This window comes from Oreochromis niloticus, linkage group LG17 (genome assembly GCF_001858045.2).
Source record: "Oreochromis niloticus isolate F11D_XX linkage group LG17, O_niloticus_UMD_NMBU, whole genome shotgun sequence".
NCBI classification, from domain to species: Eukaryota; Metazoa; Chordata; class Actinopteri; order Cichliformes; family Cichlidae; genus Oreochromis; species Oreochromis niloticus.
This window is the reverse complement of record NC_031981.2, coordinates 21,920,256-21,927,292: the sequence shown is the minus strand read 5'-3', so window position 1 is coordinate 21,927,292 and position 7,037 is coordinate 21,920,256. Positions and strand designations below refer to the sequence as shown.

General features: G+C 42.4%; 1 long non-coding RNA gene across 1 annotated transcript; it reads left to right on the top strand.

Annotated features, from left to right (window-relative positions):
• The first annotated feature begins 248 nt into the window (after positions 1 to 248).
• LOC102080832 (uncharacterized) lies at positions 249 to 5,030 on the top strand. The gene is made up of 4 exons (XR_269979.4): positions 249 to 361; positions 2,372 to 2,520; positions 4,429 to 4,582; positions 4,685 to 5,030. It is a non-coding gene; the product is annotated as an uncharacterized LOC102080832 (long non-coding RNA).
• The last annotated feature ends 2,007 nt before the right edge of the window (positions 5,031 to 7,037 follow it).

Genomic DNA, 7,037 nt, shown 5'->3' with positions numbered 1-7,037 from the left:
TCTAACAGGAATACTGTTTCTTTAAATTGTTGCTGTTTGGCAAAATTTCTGTAGATTGGATCCAAGCAGGCTGAGAACCTGCAGTTCCTCTAACAGTTATGTTATTAAAGCAAAAAAACAAAAACAAGAACACCCCCAAAAAACAGAAACTTACTTGGTCTTTAGATAATGTCTCCCTTCATAACTAGTTTTATGATTCACCACTTTAAATTGTGCATTATTAGGGGCGTGGCCTCTTTGACTGAAAGGTGGATGGTGACACAGGCAGCTGTAGATGCTAGCTGGCTGCTAGGCTTCACCTGAGCTGCACCTTTGAACCATGTTTGTGCTGTTGGTGCCTTTTTAATGAGATCATCTAAAAGTAAGTAATATATGGCTGCTGTGAGGTTACTGGACTAACAGGCTGTCCAATAAGTCTCCACTTGAAATCAGAGAACTTCTTCACCTTCTTGTCTAATGATGGTCACTTCTGGCTCCACCAAAACCAACATGGTGGCGGCCAGAAAGCTAAATTGAAACCTTGATCTTGTAGAGCTGCAGGTGGCTGTGTCTGTGTTTGAGATTCAGGTATGGTCCAGGTTTGAGGACTCTTCGCTGTTTATTCACTTTTCAGAGTGTTCGAAGATGTTATAGCTGTTAGAGTCTAAAATCTGGACTCCCTCTGGGTTTCTTCTTTTAACCTCTGGGCTCATGCTTTTGTTTCACCCCACATGTCAGCACCACTTCATGCTTCTAACACTGGGAACCAAGGACTCTTTCTGCTGACGTCCGCATTAAAAGGAAGCAGCTGATCGTGTTGGAGGACCTTCTCTATTGCTTTTCTTTTATTGTGACGTCTGCTGCAGAGGTGCTGTTGACTGTGTGGCTGATGTGAAGTGTGTCTGAGCGCTGGCTGGTGTTGGATCAGACTGAGTGTTTACAGTGAGACCACAGAGCCGAGCTGGCAGACGCTCAGGCAGGCTGGGTAAGCCCCGGCTCACTCTGAGGCCGCTGACGTGAGCCAGAACTGTATTCCTTTCTACTTTGGTATCATAACAAGTGAAGCTCTCTGGGTTTAGAGCGACACCACAGACTTTATCCACAACACAACGCCCACTGCTGCTTTTAATAGCCCGCCTGTCGCATGTGGACACTGCTGGAAGACAGGCAGCATTAATGCGATGGAGCCTGAGAATAATTCAGATAAATGAGGAGCACGGTTTGAGAAAATAAGTCAAACGCTGCAGAAGAAAAGGAGACCGAGGCCTGCTGCGATGTAAAAGCTTTCAGTCCTCGTGTGATGACACGGTGGTCTCCATCAGCCAGCCCACGCTGTCAGCAGCCAATGAGAGCGTCCGAGCCCACGGTGTGACAACACGATGACATCACTGCTGCCTCACAAATAGAAAAGGCTGATTTATTTAGCGGCGTGTGGAATCCCGCCTTCGTCGCATTACAGCCGGGCATGTTTAAAGCTAGCGGAGGCCAAACGAGTCAGACTCACAGCTCTGTGTTTGTTGGCAGCCGCCGCCGCCATTTGTGGCTGTGCCTGAGGTTTAGGGAGCAGAAACACTGAGAGTCTGGACTGTGTGGGCCTCCAGCTGCAGGGGACAGGAGGGCCTCCGGAGGGGGGCCACACGCCGGCTACCGTGAGGAGGGTCGCTGTGGGTCATGTGACCATAGCTAGACTGAGACCATGTCAAACAGCCTGCGGAGCAGAAATGAAGCTCAGAGCAACACAACGTCTAACCTAGACTCAAAAACATAAAAAGTATTTACAGCAGAATGAAGTACAATTACAGTTAAATATACTTCTTATTCTCAACATTTAACATGAACACATTTACCTTTATCTCACACCAAGCTCACACGCTAGACACTCTGCGGCTGATCAACACGTTAAAGTTGACCTGTTCTAAGCAGTTCACATTTTTCTACTAGAGGAGCTTTGCATAGTTCACAGTTCAAACCGATCCTTCTTTATCTGACCCTGAGCTCTGTTAAGCCCCTCATGTCGTCCTTTAGCTCCTCTCTTGAAGCCAGGTCTTTTAATGTGCTCATTACAGTTTATTTATTTTATTTTAGGGGTCAGCTAGAACAGGTTTACATGCTTTGCTGTTCACGGGCAGCTCAGAGGTTTCTGGGATTACTTCACCCTCTTCTCAGGTGTACAGAGGAGAAGAAAAAGCATGCAGGGGTCAAAACTACAGCAACAGTCTTTATTGTTAAGTCGACTGGTTTCAGGTGATGGATGAAGCACACTTGTTCCCTCGGTGTGACTACACAGAAACCTTTAAGGCTGAGGGACTCAAGGTTGAGCATTAATGTTACATTTTGATGGAGAAAACTGAAAAATGTTCCCTTCTTATTTTTTCTACATGTGCATCATAAGGCGTAGGTATGGATTTTATGAAGAAGGCATCACCTGATCAGTATGAAGAACACAGTGTTTCCTCAACATAATAACATGAATGAAGCAGAGGAGTTATTTAGGAAAACCTGCCATATAATGACTCAGAGGCAACACTGCATCTGACACAGGTGGGTCTTTATTACTGCTAAACTTCACACAAGGTTTAATTGTTTTTAGGTTAACATAACTACCTGCTGTTATCTGCTGCCTTATCAACCGTGTTTCCTGTGCTGGATGAGCCTCTCATCTTTTTATAACAGTCATGAGTTTCGAGACACTCCTTGCTCCTTCATCTCTGTTCATGTGCAGCACGTCTTAAAGCTCGGCCTGTAAAAACAGCCCTCAGACTCAGGTGTCACCTATATAACAGCAGCAGAGCACTGACTGACCTCCAGCTGTGGAAGGATCATCTTGCACCTTCTCTGGACTGAAGCTTGGTCCATTTCCAACATCTTCTTCCTGCCGTGTGATGGCGTTTGTTTCTGCACATCAAGACTTCCCGTGCTAATGTCTTCAGTGACCCTCCAAATGCCGTTTAGTTTTCTGTCTTCGTTTATGCCCGTTACGTTTTAGCTGAAAACCCTTCAGTCAGATCGTGGGATGTCATCTTTAACAAACTTCCTACTAATTATAACTTAGCTAAACCTCATAGATTCTCTTTTTAAACTTTGTTGTGACAGCTAGAACAGCCATGCGGATCATTTTATTGGAGCTGACAGGATTTTTTAATCATTGTGAGATCAAAGTTAGAGACAGAGGTCTGGTGAGATAAGAAATGGTTTTTGGATGAACTAAGCCATGATCACAACTTAGGTTTAAATCAGCCTGACTACAGGCTGTGAAAGTCAGCAGCGTCCTGTTATCGGCTGTAACCCGGTGCTCACCTGCTGCCCCCAGAGGACTACTTGTGGTTAACAGACCATATTTGAGACTGTTGGGATTGAAAGCAGGCTGACAGCAGACGTGTTAGTTTGAAAACAAACAGCTGTAATAAACCCGTACAGCTGTTCTGTCATGTGAACCAAAGTGCTCAACTCAGACCTGCAGAGCCTCCTTCGCTGGAAAAATGCTGCTGCAGAAAATAATCCAGCCAGCAATTATGTTCCCCTTAATTTGTGGTCCCAATTATTCGGATGCAAGCAGGATTTCAGGGCTGCTGAGCGCAAGTTTAGCTGCTGTGTTTGTTCAGAGTTGATGTTCTGTAAAATGTTCAATTAAAAAAGTCCAGCAGAAACACATTTGTAGGATTTATGAGCAGATTTGGACCCGGGGGCGGCTCGGTGGACTCCCAGATTACCGAGAAATGAAACACTCTCATGATCGTTTTACTGTCAGCAGAGAGGCGTTTATTATTTATTGACCGTTGGGTTTTTTATTTTCCGTTTCATTTTGGATCCTACGGGCCGAGCCAGTTTGAGTTTTTCAGCTTTTTAATACAGAAATAATTAAAAACATTAAAAAAGAGCTTTTCTGGGCTGGACTGTTAATGAGTGTAAATCAGCCCGACGCCCTCCGGTCTGTTTGGCATGACGGCGTGTGAACTGTAAAACAGGACAGTAAACATGTCACACTCACAGATCTGCATCCAGTCTGAACAAGAGGGAACAAAATGGAAAAGTTATGAGCACGAGGACGGCAGCATGGCCTGGCAGTGGGCTGAGATGAGTGTGCAGACACAGATTCAAGTATTATTTATGTTAACAAGTGAAAAAACAGAACTTAATTTACCTATTATCGTAATTACATGCAGAGGGTTGGTGTTACAGAGGAGGATGCTGGGATACGGTGAGAAGGACAGCAGCTGAAAGAAGGGTGATATCACATTTCTACCAGTGTTCAAAAAATTACAATCTACAACATTTTACTGTGAATGTAAAATGTTGTTGTTGTTTTTTTGAATAAATAAATTCAAAGCCATGTGATCATGGCTTTGAATTTATTTTCTCATCAAACTTTTTAGCGCAACTGCCCCACTCACCTCTCATCAGTAAAAGGTTTGAATTAGTTTAAAGGTGAGCTCTTCTGCTTTTTTACAGTTCCTGTCTCCTCTCCATGAAATGCCACTGTTGGAAACCTGCTGATGGGCAGCACTATAGACTGTATATAAGAGATGGGCTAAGGTACTCTGTGTCTCCATGTCAAAGAGGCCACACCCCTAATTATGCAAGCATTAAGTCTTAATTTAAACAGGTGAGTTATAATGTTGTTACAGTTTTAATGGAGGGGGAATTTATCTTAGAGATGTTAAAAACAGTTTTTGTATCAGTAAACATGTTTATTTCTGCTGTCAAGGTTTAACATAGAAGTCTATGGGGACTGACTCACTCCTGTCTCTGCTGGATATTAGAGGAACTGCACGTTCAGTTTCGAGCCTCGAGGTTAATTTAGGATAACTTTAAAGGTATGGTGTGTAAAGGTAGATTGAACTGAGTTATGCTTCTTTACTCCTCCAAACTGAAGCCCATAAACTACGGCAGCTTTTATAGCACAAACATGTTTTAGTCAGCTGAGAGAGATCACAAACATTAAATACTGACTGTACGTCGTACTATACACGGCTGGTGTGTTTCTACTACTGTATGTGTAAAAGATACATTTTTGTTTCACTATTTCTAAATATATTTCAATAATATCAGCACAATAAATCAGGAATTCAAAATAGATTTGTCAAATACTTTGTGACATACAGTTTTACGCCTGAGTCGCCTCAAAAACTCTGCTGTTTATATGTAGCGTGCGCAGGCTGTTTACATCAGCTAGTGTCCATATGTATTTAGTCTTAAATACTTAAAGAGGGTGTGAAAGGAGTCGATCAGTCGGTGAAGCTCACTTCTGACTGATGATACTCAGGTGAGTTATTGTATGGCACAAAACCAAGCTTCTCCGTTTGAAATCATTGTTTCTGTTAGCTGGTGTTAGCAAAACTCTGGAGTGAATCTAACATTGTTGAACTTTTAGTGAATCATGAGAATGTAGTCAAACTGCTCATCAGAGGAAAACAGATTTTTAGGATACTCAGCCTAACATTAGCTGGGTCCACGTTAGCTTATAACCAGCTGTTCTTATTTAGCTGTCCGGACGGTCGCATGTCTAATCTGCTGACAATAAGTAACTGTGACAATATCGAGCACACGTTGCTGATCTCTACCCACATGCATAAAAAAGGATTAGGTGGAATGGCCCCTTCACCAGTGCCAACATGGTTTCTTCCAGAAAACTGCGGCCACTTCCTCTAATTCTACATTTAGGAGAATTTAGGGAAAATGAAGCTCTAATGCTCCAAAACTAAGATAAACAACAGAAGAATGCATATGTGATGACGTGTACATACAAATATATTATGTTGCATATAAAAAAAACAAGCTCTGTATTTGATAGTGTGTGAGTTTACATATTGAAGAAGTTTATATTTAGAGTCTAATTGTGCTGTATGAACCTGAATTAGAAGCACAGTCCATGTCAGCACATTATGATGAAGCCCACTCAGGCTGTGAGAAGCGACAAGGCCAACATTGTGCGAATGAGCTCATGCTCGTTGGGCGCCCAGACAAACAGCCCCCTGCTACGACTCATTTACTCGAACACAAGCAACTCCTCAGATGATTTTCTGGGTAATGATCGATGAAAGGTCAGTAATAGGCTGTGCGACGTCTGTTTCTGCAGCCCAGGTGAGTGCTGAGGTCTGTGATTGACCGTGGCAGCTGCAGACTGTCGTGCATTGTTGAGCTGAGCTCAGCGTGCAGGTGTGTTGCATAATGAGTGACGGGCTCTGGAGATGGATGGAAACGACTTGGTGTGAATTAAACTCGGCTACGTGTTCTGCGTGTGCTTTTCTGTCCCGGTTTAAAGCCCTGACCAAGTTTTTGTTAATGTCAGTCACATACTGACTGTATGTGCCTGGACAAACGAACAGAAACCAGGTCCAGAACCCTCTATTGGTCCATCCAACGGTCCAAACCCAAAGTATCAGCTAATGTGTGTGCTGGTAGCATGGAGAGGACTTTTAACAGGTCTTTTTAAAGGAGTCGGCCATTCTGTTGATCCTGAGCCTGAGTTTGTTTCACACCAGCAACTGATAAATTAATGCTGATTATCAACGATGAACTACCAAAAACTAGGCTGAAATATTTTTCCTTTAATAATAATAATAAAAAAAAATTTGTTAAAACTTTGTTTTCTTGGTTTCCACAGGGCCAAAATAAAATAAAAAAAATAAAATCAGTGGTTCTGACATGGAATATGCTTCCAATTATAATTCATTACTTACAAATGTGTCTGTTTGACACGTGCTGCCCCCAACCCTTTGTTTATAACCCCTAATCCTAACCAAGAAATACATTTTAAAATTAATATCACATTTAAAAACAAAAGAACTGTTAATCTTTGAATAATTGTCTTTAGTAAACCCCTCCAGCCTCCACATGTGGATGTTTTGACCCTTTAAAATTTCATGTACATGAGATCAAACAGATGAAAACCATCTTCATAAACACAGATCATTTGAGTTTCTCTTTCACAAAGTGAGACCTGTAAATTTTGAGGACTCTGTTTTATATTTTTCAGGCTTTTTGGGGAACTTAATGAACTTGAAGCAGCTGCTGACTTTGAAAAATCAACCCTCCTGTCCAGCTCTGTCTCTGTAATG